Here is a 24,504-nt window from a genome sequence, read left to right on the forward strand (position 1 = left end):
TAGTATCTTGCTTAATGACTTATTTTCCTATTGTTATGGGTTGATGTTTTGACTAAAAGAAAATGCAATGTTAAATGGGTGCAAATGCCTCTCTCTTGAGAAGGTGAGGGCTGAAACACCAGGTGTTACAAGGCTGCAGGAGTAATGTGGGGCTTGCACTGCCTCATGCTGAGCAGAGAAGTCCTTGCCCTGCCCCTGGGCAGACTGGAATGTTCCTTTCCTGGGAAACGCCTTTGCTGTGAGGTCAGCTGGAGTGGAGTGAGACGCTGCTGCTGTCACTGAGCACTCCATCCTTCCAACAATCTACACTCTGGAGCAGGACCATCCTTAAAGCCTGCCCAACATCAAACACTGTTCTCACCAGCAGGATAAGCAGTGGCTGGACAGGTGAGAGCTGGAACACCACCTTTTTCTGTGCCAGATGAAATTCTGGGCTCTGGCAGAGGCAGAGCACAGGTACCACTGTGACAACCCCTGCCACAGAGACATTGCTGGAATTACCAGCCAGCACTGTACACTGGGAGGGCAGAAATTTGTCTTTGACCACGGGGATGTTGCAGCTGAAAATATTTGAAGTATTTTCTTTATTTTATCAGCTTATTCCTACACAAAGGTATTTTCTGGTGGACTGGTGCAATGTTATGGTACTAATCATGGACTGGGCTTTTTCCTTTCTCCATAGTCATACTATCAGGTTTTTGTAATAGGACCCAGCAGCTCTGTGGTCATCTCTTCAAAATTGACTGTACCCTCCATTTTCTTCCACACGTCTTTGAAGATTTTTGGCATCCCTTGTTCATAGGCTGCAAGTTGGGGTCAAGCTTTTGAGTCTCCTAATCACTCAGTTCTGGCATAGTCCTGTTGCCACTAAAGCCTCTTTTCATGCCTATTTAATGCCTCAGAAGTGCTTTCAAGTGGTCTTTGATAAATCATAGTAAGTGTTATTCCAGTCACTCAATAGCAGTACCTGCTGGAGTCTTTTTTAGCTCCCAAGGCAGCTGTTCCCTCTTGCCTTATTTTACCAGTGACAGTAATTCATTCCACTTGAGCTGACTAGCTTATTTCACATTTATTTGCACATTATGAGCAGTGTCATTCTACTTACCCTTCAGACAGTAAATGGTTTGAAAAATGCAACTGTAACAAATATTAGGCATGGGGAGGGGAATAGGAAAATGTAACCTTTATATTGGGGGGTCCAAATAAAAACATAATGAATAAATAATATTTTAAAATTATCTCAATCATCGAGTGCATGCAAAAATCAAAGGTGCTGCATAAACTGGCATTATTCCTTTGAGAATACATTTCTCTTACCCACCATCTAGTTTAGCTTCCCTAGAGTGGAGTTAAATAAAATATTACCCATCAGGTCAGGAAAATAATTAGTCCTGCATTATTGCCTCCTTCCCAAGCAATCAAACTTGACCCATATATATTATGTACGTTTGCAGCCTGCACATCTGGGAAACAGGATGTATATAAACAGATGAATTTGGGCTCCCTGTTTGCATGCCAAGACAGCTCTCCTACTGCTCTCTACAGAAAAGACAAGCTGAAAAATTATCAGAGCAAAAGCAAGTAATTTTTGTTTTGGTGTCCTGAAGTAATTTCTTTCAAGTAATCTTTTGCTGGCTGTGGCAAGTATTTATGAAAATGCATAACTTAATATGATGGCAAGTTTTCCCCTTGTACATGACAAATTACAGAAGTACAAATAATCATGCTGCTTTCAGCAATTTAATAACAGGCTTTTTGCTTTTGTAATGAAGATAGACAACAGAATATCAAATAGGAAGAAAAATACTGGAACATCCTTGGTGCAAAATTAGGATGGTCTTGTGCAGCTCTTACGAGGATGAAATTTTTTAAGGTTCCAGTTCTAGGAATTAAGGAAAAGAATTTAAATTTTCATTCATTAACAAATAAATTTCTAGCACTCACAGCTTCCAAAACCAGCTAACTAAGAAGACCCACATATTTATTAGCTGACTTCATGATAGCTGTGCTGTATATTGGCTAGCAGAGCCATGGCTTCCAAATATTGCAGTGATAGAAGCAAGCAGGAGACACACAGAAGTGGACTAAAAGAGAGAATGGTGCAGGGTCAGGATAGTCCCTCCTCAGTAGTGAGCTGGGATGCTGAATCATTCCAAGGGAAGGAGTGGCCTGGGGAGATGGGCACTACTGACCCTGTTCCAGCAGGGGTTTGCAGCAGGGAATGCCTGGCTGTGCCAGCACTGAAGGAGGGAGGGCAGGTGATCTACAACGTGGTTAAGCAGTGACCTCACCCTCAGAAAATCAGGGGTTTATTTCTGCTGAATCTTAGAAAATTGTGTACAATGACTTGCTTTTCCTTATACTAAAAAAGAAAAAGGTAAAAGAACGAATGAAACCAAGGAATGTTTTTGGGGCAGAGAGTCCCCGAGGGTAAGAGCAACTTTCACACTAAATGTCACCCAACCTGGGCAGCTGAGTGAAGGCAACTGGTCCTTTACAAAAGGGCTGTGTTCTGTGTAATCTCACAGGACTTTAACCACATCTGGTGTTTCTAGATGCTGCTGAAATATGGGAAAATTATAGCACAGCACTTCCATCAGCAGTGACTGAGTGACAGAAATCATGGCTGAGATCCTGCACTCAAGCTGTGCAACATGCAGATGTCAGGATAAGCAGGAGAGTTTACTATAACCTGAACTCAGTGCAGTCATCATCTTTCCATCTCTGTGTCAAATGTTTTGTCTATGAAATGTAAGCAAGGGTCAGAATCCTAAACATTTCTGTCCTCTTTTGGCAGAACTGACCATTAATTTACAGCAGTGTTGTTGTAAAGTCATCTTCCTTTGCAGAAAGAGCTCTGTCTAGGAGAAAGTATTGAAAATTGAAATTGAAGTATTGAAAAAGACAGAAATGGGAAACGTCCCTTACCTAAGTCCATACATAACAGAAACCCAGAGCTTTGTCTCCAACAAGTACAGCCCAAACAGTAAACACTGCTTCCAACTTCCTATTCATAAAGATGCTGATGTTCATGATAATAATATAAAGGCAGTTATTGCTGAGAAACTTGGGAAGACTCGAGAGCTTATCTTTGAAATTTTCATTGCTGATGTACAAGGTGATGGTGGTAAGCCCAGCAATGCCTGCTTCAAGAACTTTGCTGCTTGCTAGTATTGGTATCCTGCTGATTCAGATCCTGAAATCTGAAATCACTGCTGAAATGCTGTTTTCTGTTTAGACCTCCCCAAAATTCTACCTCCTATCCTGCAGGATTTTGTGAAATATCCCTCCTCTGATTCCTTGCTCCTTGCTCCGTGGTTATATCCTTCATTTGCCTTGCTCTTCATTTCTAAAAGTTACTTTTTATTTCTAGTTTTCAATATAGTTGGCATCTTCAACTGAGAGTTCACATTATGTTGCTGCCTTTGAAACTATAGCAATAACCCTTTCAGTTAGAAGATTTTGGGAATCCTTCCTTTGTGGTTGTATAGTAATTAAACAGGGCTGTATCTTTGAATTGTGGGATTTATGGACTGTGCATTTTCTGTCCTGTGCTTTTAAAAAGAAAACATAATTGTATATTAATTGGAGACATGCTTTGGAAAAAATGTCTGTAATGAAAATTTGCAATGCTTTGCCTTGTTCTAGCACAGGACCTCTGCCATGGCTCAGTACAGAACAGATGTGCAGCAAACAGGCTGTTCCCAACAAACCTGGCTGCCCTTCCTGGTTTTGCTGCAAATTGCTTGCATGGCTTTGAAATTCTTCACTGTGAGGGTGATGAGGCCCTGGCACAGGTTGATCAGAAAAGCTGTGGAGGCTCCTTCCCTGGAGCTGTTCAAGGCAAGGCTGATGGGGCTCTGAGCACCCTGGCTTGTGGAAGGTCCATGGCAGGAGGATGGAATGAGATGAGCTTTAGGGTCCCTTTCAAGCCCAGCCACTCCATGGTTCTCATCCACTTTGTGCACAGTGAGGGAAGATTTGCTTGTACATCCTTGGAAAGCAAGGTTGTGGAGGCACATGCTTTTAAAACTGCAATGCATGTTTGCAGCAGAAACAAAGCAGGAGGAGAGGATGTTGGATGCAATTATATTTCCAAGAGTTTAATTCTTAAACAGTAGACAAATGGGTAGGGATTTTACAAAGTGACAGGATTTGGTTGGCTCAAATCACATAGGCACTGTTGAAATACCTATATCCAGGGAGCAGTAGCAACATGAACATGGAGTGTCTCTGCTCATTTTTTGGGAGTGACAGCAGTGAGACTGCAGACTCAAGTCTGTTTCCTTGTGTGGCTTCAGTCTGTGTATGTCAATGCTTTGCTCCATGTTCTTCTGTCAGACAAATATTGCCCTTTATGTCAGTCTGTGATGTGGTGATTATTCTTACACCACATTTATGGTGTTGATGTGCATCTTGGGGTGTGGGTATTATCTCAGCAAGCTGATGAGACAGAAAGGATGCACGTTGGAACATTCTTTTCCAACCTCAAGAGAAGCCTGACTGTACTTTTATAAATCCTTCATTGTAGCACACAAATTTCTTGGCTGGTACTGAGTGAGCTGTGTTTTGGAGCATATGCACAGATGTACACACAAGTATATAAAACATTTCTTTTGGCTATTTCCCATGTGGTTTAATTTTTCACAGCTCTGTAAAATTTCATGTGCAAATTCTGTTTTCATAACTTTTATTGTGCCTTAAAAATAGAATTTTGAACAATTTTTAAGAAAAAACTTTTTCCTTGTCCCTTTTATGACAAATTTTTTGGTTGATAATGACAGCACAGGAAGCTGTTTCATCTCATGGTTTTGAAAGTAACTTTAGAAAATTTTCTACTAATAGTTTATATTTTAAAAGCACAGAGAATGGCTGCCTCCTCCACTTTTTTGTTTTTCTTTACTCTGTTTTCCCCTTCCTATCTCTGAAGTGTTTATTCTCCTATAGAAATTATAGTAGCTGTTACAAACCCTGAGTCTACAGCTCTGAGTTAGCTGCTACTATTCTTTTTCTCTTCTCTCATGTCACATCTCCCTGTGCAGTTTGTATTCCAGTTGTTAATTCCAATTTGATTGACTGGGGGCATCTTTTGAGCTGCATAACTGCCAAAATGCCAGTGTTTCCCTATGTAACTTATGTCTGTGTCCTGAGCCACTACCTCAGATGTTGCAGAGATCTAGATTTACTCTTTCTCTTTGTCTGAATTTTTTTTACCCCCAAAGCAGTTCAGCCCTGTTGGTCTCTTGTTTCTCTGAAGCTCAGAGTCAGCAGGCTGAGATAGTGGCTCAATCTATAGGAAAAAAAGTGACAGATGCAAACACAAAAAATAATTAACTTCTTGTTTGCTGTTTCTAAATGTAATACCACACTTCAAACAAGGCATTGCTGTTCCATAGATCACAAAGATTGAATGCAGATTAAATTGTTGTCTTATTTATCAGTGGTACACCTTTCTATGAGCCAAGCTCCAAGCATGCACAAGAAAATGTCCTTGCTGTGAGTGCTGTCCAGACAAGAACAGAGATACAGGAGAACAGGAAAATGAGGAGAGAGATAAGCAGATTTTATGTGTGTTAATATAATGAGCATGGTACCATTGCTTTTGCAAAGGATTTGAAATATGGGTGGAATGAGAACCTGCCCAGTGCTTCCAGCTGAGTCACAGCCGTGGCCACAGCTCTGGTCCTGTGGTTGTAGGATGAGATTTCAGGCACAGAAGTGATGAGGGGAGAAACTGATAAATGAGCAGACAAGTGGGTCTCAAACAGAGAGGGGGATTAAATCCTCTGTGGAAAATACATTTGTGTGGTAGAGATTCATGAGGATGAGGATGCTGTCTCTATTCTTTATACTAATGCTTCTCTGCTTTTTCTTTTCTGATTTTTCAATACATCCTCACTCTTCATCTACCACTGCATCTACCCCTTCTTTTCTTACATACAAACTGTCATCCCAACACATCCTCATTTTTCAAGACATTGTTGCTTTGAAGCAATTATTTTATCCTAAAAAGTAAAGGAAAACAGGAAGAATTAAGAAGGAATATGTTTACTACTGCAATGTACAACAGTCCCAAATGCAAATTTCCATTTTAGGTAAAACCAGAAGAGTAAAGAAAATGGTGTGAAAGGGTAACTGTATAAATCTAGATTTTTTCCAACACTGATTTGTTGGGATCTTTTCTATATCTTTTCTATGCATACATATGATGGTATTTTCTCAATGTGACACCAATCCCAAAATATGTGGCTGTTATTCTAGTACAGTGTATTTTCCTATGACATCCCTTTTGCAGACTTCAACAGAAATTTTAGAATTCAATGGAGATAGGGGTTTTTTTTTCCTCAAATTAATATTAGATTTTTGTGATATCTATTGGCCATAATTAAGTAATGAAAAATGCAGGGGAGTGTCATGCCTGGTTTATTTTAAAATTTCTTTTTCTTTCTCCTTTTTTGTTTTCCAATCTAACTGCTTATATGGCCCTTTGTAATTTCATTATCACAGTGGTTCAAAGACAATGGTAAAAGATGACAAAGAGTGAAAGGAATGTTCAAAATCCAAGTCCACAAATAGGTTTTCTTGGGAGCATCACAAAGGCTCTATTGTGCTACACGCAGTAGAGACAGAAAGGATATGTGCCCACCCTCTACCAGAAAATGCTGCAGACTTTTCTGCACTTTTTATTGCACTTGCTGGTGCAATAAAAGCTCTGAAAATATCCATGGGTACAAAAACCTTACTTGTAAGATGCTCCCACATTTTTTTCCACTCATAATTCAAGTAATTTCCTTAGGTAAATTTGGATGTTGGTGTGGACAGACAGCATTGTCTGTGTCCTGCAAAGTGTTTCTGGCCTGAGAGGAAATGCTCCTGCTGTGACAGTCACAGTCACACTGTGCTGGGAGCTGTGCTTGAGCTGTGCTGGATTTTCAAGGTCAATAAAAATATTGGGCTGTAGGAGGGGGAGTGGGAGACCACCGACCTCATTTTTGCTTGTGGCTCCTTCTCAGTTCAAAACCCTCCTGATGCATTATCTGAGTGAGTTTTTGGGTAAAAATGTATTAATGCTCTCTTATTCAGTGCTGTTCTATTACCTATTCATCAAAAATATTGCTTTTGTGCATTTTTCATTATAAGATTCAACATTACCAATGTTAATAAAGAGAGAACTCTTTTTCTTTTCTTAGAAATAGAATATGTAAAGACATTGCCTCTTTGATGTTTCTAAGCCAATACAATATGTATTTGAATGAGGATAAAAGTCATTCTTTTAACAGAAGATCATCCAAGTCATTTCTGATGAAACTCAAGAAGAGCTTTTTTTTTAAGAGATGCTTAGAAATTAAGATTAAAAAAGGGGGGAACACCACTTAAGAAGCAACAGCTAGTGTAAATAAATCACATATTTGATAGCATTTCATGCAGGCCCACGGTGACATCAGGCACTTTTGTTGTGATGAACTGTTCAGCAGCAGATGCCTTTCTTGCAAAGGGATGAGACCTTGCTGTCACAGGCAGGTATTTAATATGATGCTGTTCTGAATTGTGAATATACAGCAGCCCAGATTTTGGGTGTCTCTCCCAGAATTTCCCATGCTGCTAGGGACTCCCACGTCACTGGCTACTTCTGTCATGTGGGAATTTTTATTGTGAATTTTCCACTAAGAATTGGACCCTATATGACTCACTGTTCAAGAGCTGCTATAAATTTGGAGCTAATAAATTTTATGAGGCCTGTGAAGCCTTGGGACTGTCCCAGCTCAATAGTGTCTGGGAAATCCTTCCCCTGTGTACAGGCACAGGACAGTGTTGTATCTCCCATTTATGAGTTATCAGTTTCTGTGCTGGCTGCAGAGTGAGGCACTGAGGAGTATAAGGGGATCAGACACTTCCTAATTTACTGTCTCTGAAAATCTGTCTGAAGTTTGATCATTTGGCCAAAAAAATAATGTACCATGGAGTAATTAGCAGAAAAGTTTTCTTAGAGCACAATAGACAGATTGAACAGGAGAGGCAGCTCACTCAGAATTTGTCCCTGTAAATGGAAACCTTCCCCTGGACAAGGGCAGTGTCCTGACTCATTCCCTTGCTCTGCACTGTTGAAGTAGCTGGAGCTCTGCTGTGTAAAACAGGCTTCCTAGGAGCACTGCAACACTATCTGGGTTTGACTTTTAGATGGATTTATATTTTTGGCTGCAGCAGGAGAGTTTGAGCTTCTACTGACTGTCAGAGTGCCTGGGGAGACAGCTCTGGGGGTTTCAACACAGAGAAACTGATTTTGCAGGGCTGATGCCTTGGTTTTTAGCTGTTTGGTCTATTTTTTTTTTTTCCTTGAGTTTAAAATGAACTTATGAAAATGGATGTATTGTTGTCAGGAGAATAAGGTTTCTTTTCTCTCCGTACAGAGATGTTTTCTGAGGTGAGCTAGACATCAGTGGCCAGACAAAATATCCCCAGCTCACAGCAAGTTGAGTGTGTTTTCTTGGCTCACAAACCCGTGCTGTGTTGCCTGAACAGGCTGGAGCAGCCTCCCAAAAGCTGCCCTGTTTGCCAGCCAGCTGCCTTTACAACTCACCCAGTGGCATGCAGACCTCTTGTTCTCAGTGTATCATTTTAAAAGTCTGACCTTTAACAACCTGGAAGCCACTTTAGGAAGGTTCTATGTCTACAGGATTCTTGCTATCTGTAAAGTGCAGTGACCACTCTGTACCAATGGCTGAGACAGTTTTTGGGCTCATCAGGTCTGTTGGCAGCAGAAGGTGCTTCTGGGTGTAGCTGGAGGGGTAGGTTTAAAACTGAATCAAAGCATCCAGTACCTGATTTACTCTGAGGGTTTTTTTTTGTTGTTGTTGTTTTGGGTTTTTTTTGTAATCTGTTGCTATTGCTGAAAGAAAAGCAAACAAACAAACAAAAAACCCCAAAAAACCCCAAACCAACCTTAAAATATATTTCAGAGATGCAGAAAAACAAAGCCCCAGTCCAGAAACCTCCTGTGAGGGGCAGGTGCTACATGGGCAGAGTGGGGAAATGTTATTCTGCACACACCTGCAAGTAGAAAGGCTGGCAAAGCAACCCAGTAACTGAATGATGCTACTGCAGTTTCTAAGCCTTTTAGACTGACTGGGCAACACTAGATATTGTGTCTATTGTAGGTATTTAATGACCCTCCTATCATGGAAAAAACCAAAACCATTTCACTCTCTATAGATAAAATAAGCACTAGGTTCAAAAATCTGTAGAAGCAAGATGGGAAATAGATCTGTTTCACTTTTAAAACAATCTCTTGAATTTAGACAATGCCACACAAGCAATCACCATTTGGAGAGGCTGAGACACAAAATTTGATTGTTCTGAATATTTATTAGAAAATGTATTGCTACAAGTCTGATGAGAAACAACCTACTATTCTGCATCTTGCATAAATCAAACATGCCTGCCATTTGCTAAATTATTGCATTATAAACCATGTTGTAATTACAAAACTTTAGTTGTTCCATTTATAATCTCCATGGTTTATTGTATTATTGGTCGGGCTTGAAAGCTGAGGCTTAGAATTTATGAAGTCCACTAAAATATTATATTCCCCTTCCTTTTCTACTGATGATCAAATGGCTAAATCAATTGCTGGGGCAATGCCAATGGTATTAGGATCAATAAGATTGTGAAATTTATTGTACGTTTTTGTTGCTGTATAAAATTAGATTGCAGAGTTTATGAATGTTTATTCTTCTGAGCACTGGATTTCTGGTTTGTCTGAAACATACAGTAGTTTGGTCTTTGCTTGTTACATAAGCATTTCACCTGCAATACTTTAAATGCATGCTCTTAAAAATTAAGAGCATTTTTAATAATTTTCACCCAAATTAATTTTGATAGATATTTGGTGTTTTCAGACCATGAATTGACTCCACAGAGAGCTTGCTTAGATGTCTTGCAGGATATGGAAATTTCCATTCCAAGATAATGGAACCTTTCTTGATAATTTTTCTTGACTTGTCCATGGTCTTTTGTATCAGAGAATCTCTTCCCCTTCTCAGGCTGGCTGCTTCAGTTGGTTTAGACAAATGTGCACTGAGACTTATTTTCACAATTGTTTCAGCCAGCTCTCTTGAGCTTTGAGAAAGAGGCATTTAAATTGCATCCTTAACTTTCCATGAAGGGACTAAAATTCCCTTTGGGTATAATCCCACTGCAGAGCCATGTGAGGCTGTTGGTGTGAGGGTTTCAGTCTGCCTTTGGTGAGCTCTGGCAGGTAAAAATGTCTCATTGTCAGCAAGAGAATGGGGTTTAACTCTTACTGAGCTCTGGAAAGGATGGGCCAGTGGCCGTGGCACATGCTGTGTGCAGACACCCTTGGTTTCTCTGGAGATTTCCTTGGTGCTCTTAGGCAAACATCCCTGCCATGATCCCAGCTACCAACACCACATTGAAAGTAATGCTTCTTCTCCATTCAAACAGCTAATATTCCTTACAAATGTGTTTCAGAATTGCTTAAGAATTTCAAGTCTCTCTAATACTTCAATAATTTAGAGCAGTTAAGCTTTGTAGGAGGGGAGGGGAAGCTGTATTAAAAATATTTGCTTTGTGTGAAAACTTTCTGTGAAGCTCTTATTTGAAAAGCTCTTATGTGAAAATTCTTACTCCATATTAACTTTTTTTAGCTGCTTGGAGTGCCTTTGCAGTTAGCATGCTCAGTTATCATTATGTAAATATAAGCTGGGTGGAGAAAAATATGTTACTGCTACTTGTTGTGACAGTAACATAAGAGGACAACAATGAGATTATTTTTTTTCTGCTTGGTCTTTCTTGAATGCAATATCTTTATTTTTAAAATGGCATTAAAAACTCTGTCTGAAATATTTATAAAGCACAGATATTGCATAAGAGAAGAACTAAAAAAAGGAGTTAGCTCCTGGTAGTCATTTCTTAGAGTAGAGGATGTAATTTTCCATTTATGTTTCAAAAATTAAGCTTTTCAAAAGTGATATCTGTTTAATCCAACTAGAGCTTCACATTGCTGAAATCTGAATTTTAAAAATCTTTATTTGAAAATATTAACTTTGCCATTTGTATGAAGGCAGCAAGCTACCCAGTAATAGGTAAGAACATGAGTGACAAGGGCATTTGTCTGGAATGGGGGAAGCATGAAACTCAAATGCCAGCTTCTTACATCCCAGAGGAGCCCTTAGTTACTTGGTCATAGGTTATTATGAAATATTCCCGTGTTTCTTTTTCATATTTTACCTAAACCTCCCCAAACAAACTCAAAAAGAAGAAAGAAAAGACATTGATACACGTCTGTATTTCATGATGAAAAAAACGTAACTCACTATTGTTCCTTGCCAAGTTAGAAAAATGGGGTTTTTTTTTGTTATTTTTGTGAGTCTATTTGTATATAGGTAACTTTAAAAAAAAAATACTACCATCATTCAGGTGTCTAAATCTATTTTCAAAATACCGTCTTCTGGGACTCCTGGTTGAACGGGGGCTACACAAAAAATTGAAATGTTGTGGTAAAAGGTAAGCCAGCACTGGAAGCCAACTTACACACCAGTGTCTGCTTCAGATCCTCTGGGAGCTAATTCATGGTGCATCTTGGATGCTATTTATGTCAGATTTCTCCTAGAAATCAGTTATTCTGTAAGTTACTACAAATTCCTGCAGTCTGGCCACCTTGGGGCTTGCAGGCCATCTTGTTGTATTTATTGAGTACAGCTCCACCTTGGAAGTCAATCAATGGTGTCTCCTCAGCAGATATTGACTGGGGAGGTGGCCCATGAAAGCCTGTCATATCCTGAACTAATTGGAGTGTAGTTGTGTCATTCTTTTATCCATAGTTACAAGATGCTGGACTGTAAGCACAAACATCATTGTAGCAGAAAACCAATGTATTACATGATAAAGATTATTTTATTGATGGAGCTCAGGCTTGTGCAGAGCTGTGGGGATAGCTCTTCCATGATGTACCAGTAACTATTCTACAATGTAATAATTTAAAACCATTAGCAGCATGTTGTTGTCGTCTTTCATTTTAATTGTCTTATGTCTTCTACTGTATGTTTTTTAGCACTGGCACATATGCCAGACTTTAAACAGTCTATTGTGGAATGTTTGTCACAAACAACCAGGACTAAAAGGCTTGAGGGCATGAAATAAACATGCATCTGCATTAAAAAATAATTGCTGGAGGGTTTTACTTTGTGCTTGCGTTTTTGTCTTGGAGGAAAAGATGAACTCTTTCTGCATTTGGCTGGTGCAGAAACATCCAGACATGAGTCTTAGAAGTGCAGCAGGACTGCTGAGATGTCAGGGCAAAAGCAAAACCACCCTGTCCCTCCCTGTGCTGGCCCACCCACCTCTCCTGCTCCATTGGTTAACACTCCCTCCAGACTGGAAAGGCAAACATGCTAGAGCAGGAATCCTTTCCTTCAGCTGCCTGACATATGGTACCACATCATCTCTGTTTCATTTTGACAGTGCCAAAACCCAACAGCCTCCTACAGCAGCCTTGAAATGTAACAGGATGAACACACAATGCCACAACAAAGCTGCTGTGCTGGGTGTGTAAATCTGTCCATCAGTTAACAAATTCCTTGTAATGCTTGTTTTCAAGAAGTTGTTCTGATTGTCAGTTGGTTTGTAGGATGGGGTTTGTGTGATTTGGTTTTTCTATTTCTTCTAGATACAGACCCTTGTTTTTTGGCTGTCATGATGCTGTACATGCAGGATTTCTATTTCTAGCCTCCTGCTGCTGTTTTGCTGACCTCTTTCTCACTTTGTAGGGAAGCACAAGTTAACACAAAGATTACAGTAAATTTGTTCTATGGTAAACTTACATCAAGAGAAGAAGCAGGAAGGCACTTCCACAAACCAGTGATGACTGCATTTCACTACAGTGTGGCTCATATATCACTGGAAATGACAAAGTGGTTTGAAGTGCATAAGAACATCAAAGGCCCCTTGTTTATTCAAGGTCACAGACAGATGGAATCTGGTGCATGGCAAGCCTGTATGAAAGTTATGATCGTTTGGAGATGGGAATGGATGAAACCAAAATTGGAACAAGATGTAGCCATAAAGACACTACATGGCATGATAAAAGACTATTAGCTCAGAACATTTAAAATAAACTGGTTTATCCCAGTTATGAAGGGTAATACTGGGAAGTGTTTAGTTGATGTTTTCTTCCTCAGAGATTGCTAATTTCACTTTTGGTGACTAGAAAGCTTTTCTCTTTTGGTTTGGAAGTTGTCTTATTTTGCAGCCTTTTAAGAAAGAGTCACCTTTAAGATCATGTAGCTTCAATGCTACCATTCCTCTTCTAAGCTGGCACTCTGATTATGTAGATAAGGTTTTTTGGAAATCCCTATTTCTGACAATCCCACTCGAACATTTTCTCAACATTTTCATTATAAGGAAAATGAAGAAATGTCTCAGATGTTTTAGTTGAAAAATAGTGTATTCAGTTTAGCATTTTATCACCTCAGAAATACTCCAGTGGCCCTTTCTAGTTTTCTTTTTCTCCTCCTAAATTCAACAATAAAAAATAAAAGTTAGTTTGATTTGTCTTGTTGAACATGCAGACATAAACTCTATTTTTCACCTCACCTTCTATTTCCAAAAGAAAAGTACAGCCAGATTTTTAGAATAATTATAATCATCTCTTTGTGGTTGAACAACTTAATGGTTTGGCTTAGACTTACTCCAGGACAAGTGTCAATAATTATGAAGATTTGTTTTCCCAACATTTACCAGTCTCCTTCTATGGGGAAAACGTTGCTGCAGTCAGTTAATTGTTCATCATAATTCATGCTTTTCTCCTCTTTTTTCCCCACTTCCTTTTTGAAGGAAAACTCTTTTAAGTTTTAGTTTCCAACTCTCAAGTGTGCTTTATTGCTGCCCCACCCACAGAGGAGAAGAGGGGGAGATAGCAGGAAAGAGGAGGCATCTCCTAAAATTGACCTGCATGTCTTCACATCCCAGTCCAAAAACATGATTAGCATCTGCAAAAATGTTACACACAGGAAATAATTTCCTAACCAATTTACAAAGCAAATCTAGAAATCTACTGCCAACTCTCATATTTTCTATAGATACAAATCATGGATCTTGACTTAAATATTCCCAGATAGGTTTATAGCTACTGAATCATGCTCTAAGTCATTCATCCAACAATCTCTCTTCCTATTTCAGACTGTGAGTATATTTCTTTATAAGTGTTTCCTGATTTTCTATGTTTAGATGATACTTCCCATAAAATTGTCAGGACCCTAATTAATGCACTGGGCTGCTTGGCATGTCAAAAAATAGCCTAATTTTTTTTGGACATATCACAGATTCCACATTTATTAACAGGGTTTAAAAACTGCTGAACTCAAAGTCGTTTTGATAACTACAGAGTTTGGACCTGATTTGCTGGCACACTGTTTTGGGAATGAGACAAATTCTCTAAACAAATGTTACTGGATTATAAAATTGAGAATTGAGGTTTTTTGAGGCTCAAAAATATTCAGAGAAATAATCTTTATCATTATTAATTTGCAGTCTCTGTCTCTTGCTCTCCATCCTGCTACCACAAAAAAAAAAAAAAAAAAAAAAAAAAAAAAAAAAAAAAAAAAAAAAAAAAAAAAAAAAAAAAAGAGAGAAGACAAGGAACAGTTTTAAAATAAAGTGCACATTTTCCTCTAGTTCTCCTGTTGAGAATTAATGGAAAGTACAGAAATAGTAAAATTTGACTGAAATTTATTTGTCCTGAGATTTCTAGTCACTTTTTGAGGACAGGAGTTTGCTGAATTAATAAACTAGTCCAATTTACTTCTATGTGGAAATATGCTTTCTTCAGCTGAACTTCACTTTAGCTGTAGAGTTCAGGAAGTGAGAATTTTCATTCTTGTAGTGTTTCCCTGATCATGGCAATGTTCTTCCAAAGAGAGTTTGGGGAAAGGAGCAGAGCCCAAGACATACTCTGGTTCATGCAGAGTTGGTCTTTGAGTGATGCCTTTACACCATCCCCACTACAAGCAGAGCAGCCTCCTCACCAGAACACTCAGGACTTTTTCTGATTTCTGAGTTAATTGCAAACATTCTTAACCTGCAAAATCTATTCTAGTCTCCTTCACTTACAACTTGTTCCTATGGGTTATAATTCAAGTATCTTACCAAGCTTTCTCCCAGAACCATCCATGCAATTCCTTGACTCTAGGGTATTGGTACTTTTGGCTAGAATATGTTAAAGAATTATGAAGGGTTTAAGTTTAGAAGAAAATAGAATATTTTAGTTGGAAGGGACCTATAAGGATCATCTAGTCCAACTTCCTGAGCAACTCAGGGCTGACCAAAAGTTAAGACGTTGCAAAGGATATTTTTCCAAATGCCTCTTAAACATGGCTAGACTTGGAGCATCAATGTGCTCTCTGGGAGTCCTGCTCCAGTATGTAGGCTGCATGTGCTGTTGGTGTGACTTATTCCAAAACACACATGATTTACAGAGAGAAAGAAAGAAGGTATCCTAGCTCAGTGCCACTACTCCTGGAGTCTTTTAATCCATTTTATCTGCACACTTGGTTTCCACACATAACAGAAAAAAACAGTTACAGAGATTCTAACTCATTTAAAGAAGTGTAAGACAGAGTTTGGGAAGTTTAAATGCCTGTAATGAGATGGCAAGGTGATAAAGTGGGTCTAGAAATTATTTTGCAGTGTAGTTATTTTAACTGACTAATTCAAAGTGAGGTGTAACTCAAGTGTTGATATCTTCGTTAGCTCTATGTGGTAAATTAATGCAAATAGTAGACGGTCAGTATAATATCTGTTATTCTCTTATGTCCTACCTAAATCTGTAAAATACCACTTAATCATGGCTAACCACTGGGCAAATCTTGATACTTTACAGAGGGTGAATTTTATCCTTTTACAATAGATCTCCTCAGATCTTACATATCTTTTAAGCTTTGCTTTCATATTACAGGAAGCAATCTAGTCTCTTTCAAGAAATACAGCTATTTTTTTTCCAAGTCCAGTGCTTTCTACTTTTTATGGCTGCTGAGCAATTCATTTCCCAAATGTTTACAGAGAGCAGCTATGGAAAAGGGGATCATGACTTTTTAAAATACCTAGTTAAAGAAGGTGGCTCAATAGTGCTGTGTAATCCAGTGCAGCTTCTCTCCCGTGGCCAGAGCCCTTGGCAGAATTGAATCAGTTTTAGTTCATCAGAGCAGAAGGATTTTTTTCTGTATATTTGGCTATATTAATTCCAAATATTTTCTCAATAAGATGTAACATATTTTAATTGAAACATCCAGATGGAGTATTTTATTTTTACTTGCCTTTAGTATTGTTATAGAACAGTCTAAATTATTAGACTCTTCCTTTAATTTATGACTGCTATTTAACCATATTGTAAATATGTAGCAGTGATATAATTTTATGACTAAGATACTGGAAAAATCATCTTGTCTGCAGTCTTACATTCTTTAAATTAAACTTACCAAACATAAAAAAATATTTTTAAAATAGACAATAATTTTCTCAGAAGTAGATTCTAATATTAATATCTAGGCTTTGCAAATGATACAGCCCATATATAGGTTGTGATTTTTAAATCCTGTAATATCTTATTTCCCATTTTGCATTACAAACTTAGAAGGGGGAAATACCATCTAGATAGATTGTTTTCTCTAATGTTTTAAATCACTGTAAAAATTAATCTTTTCAAGTTTTGGTAGTTTTGTTGTAGATGGTGTGTTTGGCCTCAGGAAGGATTTTTCAAACAGGATAGAGCTGATTCTTAGGGAGAGATTTTTCCCCTTTTGTATTTACTCTATGTCTGAAGAAAATTCTCCATGTGGTAGAAGGAGATTTATATATCCATATCTATATCTCTGCCTACCTTGAGCCTATTATAACAATATGGCTCGTGCAATTTAGCAGTTGTATTCAAATGGTAACAGGCTGTGATCTGAAAAATATAAGTATGCATATGGCATTCATGTGTATTTCTGTGGGTGCCTATGCAGAATATAATGTACAAGCAAGTTCAGCTGGTGACCTGTGCATCCATGATTTTCTGAATTCATACACCTGTAGAATTATTTTCTGACATAATGTGAAGAAATGTTTCATATATAAAATCTCAATGCAGGTAAGCTGTGTAACTTAAAAATATATGTGGTGTCCTTGTTTCTTCCAATTATTTTTGTATCATTTGTATCCAGTAGTAAATAATAGGTGGTTTTGCTGACAGCCCTGTTCTATGAATCTGAGATCCAAAATTAAAGCTAGGTGTCTCACAAGAATTTGCTTTTATTTAATCAGCTAGAAAAAAATTTGCTTAGAACTCTGAGCTAGACTAGAAATCCCAATCACTCTTTTATAGCTGCACAGACTTTGCAGAATTAAGGTGGGTAGAAAATAATAAAAATCTGTTCCTGTTTCAAGCAGCAAAGAATTATAGCTCTGAAATGGATTTCTTGCAAAAGATAATTATATCCTAATCACAGCTGTGTTTTTCAGAGTTGTGCCAATTTTACAACATTCATCTTTAAACACCTGGACCTGTGTCTTGTGATAGTGTTTGTGTGTTGTATTTTACATATTCGATGAATGCTATAAGAGTGTCTCTCTGTATTTTTATATATCATTTACGCCAGCTGAATTTAATGCTCAAAAGCTGATTAGCAGCCTAAAGGCATAGGGCTGCCTGTACTCATCCAAATTACTTTCTATTGAAGTGTTCCATAGATGTCAATGGATTTATATCAGGCTCCATAGGCAGTATATGTATATATCCACAGAGAAAAAGGAAATAATGAAGATTTCTGAGTTCTGTCAAACTTAGACAGTTCTATATCACAAAGACTATATTTCAGTGTGCTACAATGTAGGGGTTTATGTTAAGAATTTGGAAAAATAGTTGCAATTATTAAAAAACAAAAGGTTTATGCTGTGCTCTTGTCTGTGTATTCTGTTTGAGCATCCAGGAAGATGCATCACTCTAAGGGCTGCTAAATTGAAGTCCTATTTAAATCCTTCTAAATACCAACTCAGCTTAAGTGAAGAGTGTGGAATTAGGCCCACTGAAATAGCACTTGAAAACCTCCAGCAATGTTTCCTTGTACTTCAAGTTTGATGTTAAATATATTTAGGAAGAAATAAAAAATGTTTTAATACTGAAAAATTAAAATGCTTTTAAATACCAAAACCTAGATCACATTTCTTTCCAGACTCTTGGTGCTAAAGTTTCCACTTCATCTGGGTATTTTCTCATTGGCTTTTCTTTGTTGATCATCTTTGTTGTTTCTGTTTGGCAATATTAGTTAAAGCAGCCACTCTTCCTTTCTAAAGAACATATTAAGCTTCCATTTGTTGCAGAAAGGAAATTGAGGGGTGGAGGTGGTAAAACTGATTTAAGAAACATCCTAAAGGAAGTATAGTGCAGAGATGGAATAAAATCACTCTATTTCAGTGTGACCTTGTTATTGCAGCTACAAAAGTTCCATCTATATGTGATACATGTGCTGGAAAATATTTAAAGGATGTAAGTCACCATCTTAATGGGTGGTTCTGTACTGTAGGCAGTTCTGTAAGAGGCTTGGGTGAAGGAGGGCCATTCCTAAGAGTATGTAATTTCTTGTCCAATTCAGGGCAGGGAATAGTGAGTGTGCAGCTTGCACATGGAAAGAGTCAAGAGCTCCTTTTATCCCAGTGCTTCTCAGATAAAATATATAATAAGGAAACTCATGCAGTTGTTGACCTTTAAATGTATATTATAGTATTTCATTTCATGGCTTTAAATAGCTATTTTCTTATTATAATTTAATAAATGTTATGCCTACAAACCTGGAAAAATTGGCTTGTTCCATCAATTTCAAAGGAACACAAAGTACACTCTGTACTGTGTTGTAAAAGTTTTATTAAACTTGATACCATTTAAAATAGTCTTTGAGAATTGCTGACACAAGGATTCTAGGTTCTTCTTGGCTTATATATAGCCTGAGAAGTGCTTGCAACGAGAAGCTGATTTGCTGAACTGGTAATTGTTACTGTAGCCACACCAGTCTCTGGACATAATGTCCTTTTAGGTCTTGGTGCATTAGACTCAAATGAAGGGTAAAGATCATCTCAGGGAACAGTTTGCCTGGGGGGTGGGATTTCAAGTGAGTAGATAAGAGCATTTAAACTGTTCTGCTGCTGTTGAATGATGGATATATTTTGTAGGGAAGCCTGGAGTGGTGCTGGGATGAATGCATTGAAATGAAAGGCAAGGCAGGCTCATAGCTGTCAGCCAAACCCATCTGTAAAATAAGATGAATGGGCCTTTGGATATCTTCTTGTATTAATGTGTATTCTAGGGAAGAAATGCCTACTAAGACTGTGGAGGAATGGATCCTTGTCTAATGATCTGATTTCAGTTTTCAACATTGTGGTTGCAAATGACAGTCCTTTTGTGGCTAGGGCAGGCTGGTTTTCAGGAATTAGGCATCATGCTTTGATATTCATGTCAAAATCAAAGAAATTTTAATTTTTCTGGAATTGTGACAGTGACTCTGGCCTAAAAATGTCTTTTTTTTTTTTTCTTTGACTGCCTGTCCCTGTCTTGCTGCATCCCCTTCTGGTGCTGCAGGAGTCCTGCTGGTGCCTGTAAGGGTTAACATGACTGATTTAAGAATGTAAATGCAGGAATTTTTTTCAGATGTGTTAGGCCTCAATGAATTCTGAATTAGTTCTGAGAAGGTATAAGAAGGGACTAAAATGCTGGTAAGCTCCTTCCTTAGAATTTATCCAGTGGTAAATCAGGGCTGCAGAATATCCCTTTTGGACTGAAGGGACATCTAAATGAGAAGTTTTTTCACAAAGCTTCTATACTGATCTCTATGAATAAAGATACCTGCAGTGGTGGGGGGGGAAAAAATCCTCAATATTATTTTGTGTAATTTGAACAGCTATTAATTTTTGGAATTTTCTGTCAGCCTCCCCTAAACAATGAATAAAACCTTTTATTACTTGCCACATTATAAATATTTTATCTAAAGAGGGCTGTGATGAAAGAAAAGGAGACACAGATATTCATTGCTGAGGAATTTCTGAAGGATAAAAATTCCATCATAGTGCATTTGACCAATTCTCTTTTAAAAAATTTGTTTTTAAAGCCTGGTTATAATCAGTGGTTAGGCAATATGAAATAAATATATGCATTAGAAAACCATGCTTATGATTGGCATAAGTTTGAAACCATCATTTTACCTTGGACCTATGGGACCTTAGGCTCATAATCATAATGATTTTGAGAGTCCTGTAGTCCATCCAAGCAAAGCAGAATAATTCAGTGATTGATTGAATTTTTGGGGTGTAAGGAAGAGGGGAAGATGACTTTTAACTGTAGCCCTGCTGTACATATCCATGTGTGGTGATACAACACCCAGGAGTACTTTAAAAGAACCCCTGAATTAATACAGCTGCACGGGGTGAGAAAAGCCTTATTGCAACAAACCAAGAAAAGCACTGTCAAGGAGAAGGGAGAAAAGAAAACCCCAAGAACTTATCTCTGCTTTGCTAAAAGAGTGCAGTAGTCAGCCAAATGGTCATGGATGCTGTGCATTCCTTTTATTTTTCATTTGTTTTCTTGGTTAGTGTACAACAAAGCACAGAGGCGATGGGCAGAGCAACAAACCCACAATGACTGTATGTATTACAAAAATATGAACAATGCTTACAGGAAAGTGACACAGCAGATTTAAAATGTGTGGTAACATTAAAAATGTCTCTGTTTATTCTGGTTCCCACACTTTGGGGAGTTCCAGGCATATGCTTTTCCCTTGGCATGAATCTGACAGAGCACTTAGTGCCTACTGAAGGCTAAGTCAAGTATAGCAGCAGGGCTGGGCCCTGAGGCCTAAGTAGCAGAGTTCATCATCCATCATCCCCTGACAGATGATTTTCTGGCTCTCTATTACACAGGGAGAAAGTGTTCACTGAATGCAGACTAAATATGTGTACATTTATGTGAAAGAGAACCTCCTTCAGAAAACCCTCTTATTCTTATCATTGACCAAATTATCATTGTTATTAAAAACATTTTAATCAGTTTACATAAGTAAAAAAGGTGAGGGAAGCAAAATTAAATTAAAGTGGTTACAAGAAATCAGAACTGTACAATTTCCTTTAGTTGTGTTTCCTTGGAGCATGCAGTGTTGGGTATTTTTGTTTAAAAACAAACAGAGGGAAACAAGGGAAGGTTATATATAAATTTAGCTAAACAAAAGTTGCAGTATTTTTATGGTCAGGAATATTTTTTAGGGTTTTTGTGGGGAAGGGGATTTAGGGTGGGGTGTGTTCATTGGTTTTTTTTTGTGCAACTGTTGAGACTGAGGTATCCTGGGTGAGATGAGAATATATTAATATTGTCCCTTTGGCTTGTACCTCTGCCACACTGTTCAGGAAAGGGTGGGTTTACAGTGGTAACTAGGCTTTAATGCATTTTCTGGAAAGCATGAAAGGGTAAAATACCAAATACTTAGACTGTTTGAATTTATTTATGTGGGAACAAATAGAAGTGTAGGCAGACCCTTTGTAATCTGTGGGACTTCACAGTCCTGGCAAGTGAAACATCACAGGACATGACACTGGTGGATGAGAGAAAAGAGACAAGTTTTCAGCTGGAAAACTTCAGTTTCAGTTTCTGGAGTGGTCCAGCCGGAGGTGTGGCAATGTTCATCCATAAAAACTAATGCAGGAAGAATGGGGTTTGATGGTGATGTCAAGACTCAGTGAGTTCTACAAATCTAGTAGAAATTTGTGAGCCTGCCTGAGTGGAATGTCACTTCAGAATATTTGTGTGTCTCTGTTTCCTATGTACCTTTTACCACTTTGCTTTTTTTTTGGCCTCCAGAAACCCTTAACACAAGCTGTGTCTGTACTGTGAGAACTTTGCTGTTACTTTTGTTGTGGCCAAAAGCTTAAAACTGCTATGAGTGTGAAGGCTTCTTGACAGTAGGCATCACAAAAAAGGTTGGATTGTCCCTTACTACATCTACATTTTATATTTCTTCATTTCATATGGCAAAATTACTTTCGAATCAGTTAAGCTTTTTTGAATTTTGATAAAGGAACCATTAAGATACCAGGACAGGTTTATGTTATAAGATTAATATTTATTTCTTATTTTTCACTGGGATTATGACAGTATTTTTGCACACTGAAGAAAATTGTCTAAACTTCTTATATCACCTCTATGTGCTTACACACAAAGAGACTAGATAGGCTAAATAAATGAGTACTGATTGAAGTGTGCCATTGACAATACTATAAATGCAAGCAATTGCCTTTCATTTATTTCATATATTTCATTTCTTTATGTCACAGAAAACTCAGATCAGATTCTTAATATTTGCTTTTTCTCTCAAGGTCATCCAGACCATTAAAAAGTCATGAACAGCAGAAGGAAGTTCTAAGAGTTTTCATGTTTTCATTGCTAGAGAAATAATTTACTTTAGTATCCACATGTTCAGCGTCTTTGTCTTGTTCTACCTTTGGTAAATTAGCAGCAGTGATTTTTAGTAAGAAGTAAAACTTTCAGATAAAACTTTTTGGCTAAACTATTTGAAAACAGTGTAATTGAATCAATAAACAGAGCAGAATGCTCAGTTTGCCATGATTATGGAAGCAAGTAAATTACTGTCTTCTGTCTTAAGCACTCTTTCCAGCTGAGGCTGGGGAGGTTCTTTCTGTTTTCTTACCTTTCCTACATTTCCAAGTAACAGGTAAAGTTCACCAAAGGAGAAATTCCTCGTTTGAAGTGATGTTTTTCCTAACTCTCAGCTAAAGCCAAGTAAATGAAAACAGCAATTGCTAACCCAGAGTCTGTGCTTTGGCCCCATCCTGGGAGTGTGACATGATAAATACTCTGATGTTTTTGAGCACTGTCAATAGGATCCAGCTGGCTGTTTTTAAATGTGTGGCATTTACAGATGCTTTCCCTTCTCCTTTCACATCTGCTCAGCTCTGGTGGACTAAACACATATCAGCAAGGCCAGAATGTAAAATGCAGACCTCACTGGGTTCCTTGGATGTGTTTGGTTTTTAATAGCACTGTATGCATTGAACCCATGTTAAGTATTTCTGCTGAGGTTAGAAGAAAGCTTGGGGTCTGAATTTGGTCTGAACATGCTATTCCTCATTGCAGTTTCTTCTTTTTGCCCCTCTATTTAGCAGATTTTATGGGTATTGTAGTTGATGTGATCCAAAATATCATCATGGGTACATGTGCATGGGGTGCCCAGTGTCTGGGTCTTTAACACAACAGAGAGTAAAGTGTGTTACAGACTTGTAGGTGGTCCTAACCTGATCCAAGTCAGCCCAGTTTTGAGCATACATGGGACAAGATGGCTCCAGAGGTCTCTTTTGGCCTAAGTTGTTTTAAGATTCTGTGATCCCGTGTTTGGTTTCCTTGTGTACAGCTAGCAAGGGCTCATAAAAGCAGCCTGGTTTGTCCATAAAAGCACAATGGCCTTGGGGCATGCTGATCCACCCAAGTTACTTCTTGGCAGGAGGAGCCCAACCTCTGGTTCCCGTTTTGCCTGCTTTTATAGCTGTTTCTGCATCTGGTGTGGGGTTTGCCATGGTGCAGATGATTGCTCTTCTGGGTAGGTACTCATTGCTGCTGTGGTTGAGTAGCTGGCTCAGTAAAAGCAATGAGTAAATGCTTTGAGGGGGCTTGGTGCATGTGCTGGCACGCCAGGCAGGCGTAATAATAATGCAGGTCTTGCTACACTGCCTTGTGGCATGCTTGTTTGTGAGCCCAGGCCATTCCTGGCAGCAGTGATCCTCAGCACTGGGTCATCCAGAGAGAGAAAACAGAGAGAAAATGCTGAGCTACTGACAGGAGCCACATTTGCATGTTTTGTGTATAGGTGCTCATGTGCTGAGCACATTGAAAGAGTGATTTAGAGACAGCTGCACAGTGCTCTGAGGTCTGAACCCAGAGAGGGTAAAGGAGAGCCCCCAAGATAGTGGGAGAGAGATTATGGTTTCAAGCAGACCAATAGCCAGTAATTATTCTTTGGAGCTTCCTCTGCTGCTTTGCACTGACCTTTTGCAGCTTTAGCTGTGATTGCAACTGATCTGTAATGCCTTCTGTGCAATTTTAGATAAAAAAAAAAAGCCTTTTTGTAAAACAAAATTTTTGTCCTGGTTTCCAAATTAAAAGTCTCTTGTGCAGGCACAGGCACATATCTTTTCTCAAATGCAGAAAACTCTGACAGCTAAGGCCCAAAAGAGGTGAGGAGCCCTGTCCAGAAAACAAATGGTCAGAAGGAATGTTTTTGGCAATGGTAGTAAGAGAGGTCCAAAAGAACTTCACTTTGTATTTTGTTTTGCCTTTTAAGGACTATTAAAAAACAAAACAAAACAAAACAAACCACACAGCCAAGAAAAAAAATCCCCCAAACAGAACAAACACTGTGAAAACCCCTACCATGACAATCCATACCCAAAAACAACCTCTCC

The 24,504-nt window shown here is 38.4% G+C and overlaps 2 long non-coding RNA genes across 2 annotated transcripts in view; one reads left to right on the plus strand and one right to left on the minus strand.

Moving 5' to 3' along the window:
- The first annotated feature begins 290 nt into the window (after positions 1 to 290).
- Positions 291 to 1,590, plus strand: LOC306807140. The gene is made up of 2 exons (XR_013775639.1): positions 291 to 387; positions 1,455 to 1,590. It is a non-coding gene; the product is annotated as an uncharacterized lncRNA (long non-coding RNA).
- Positions 1,591 to 1,781: 191 nt separating this feature from the next.
- The window catches only part of LOC306807115, a 41,580-nt gene continuing 18,857 nt past the window's right edge, over positions 1,782 to 24,504 (minus strand). Inside the window, exon 3 of the long non-coding RNA XR_013775635.1 lies at positions 1,782 to 1,882. This is a non-coding gene — a long non-coding RNA (uncharacterized lncRNA). The remainder of the gene's footprint in view (positions 1,883 to 24,504) is intronic.

Source organism: Erithacus rubecula (genome assembly GCF_903797595.1).
Source record: "Erithacus rubecula genome assembly, chromosome: 12".
NCBI lineage: Eukaryota > Metazoa > Chordata > Aves > Passeriformes > Muscicapidae > Erithacus > Erithacus rubecula.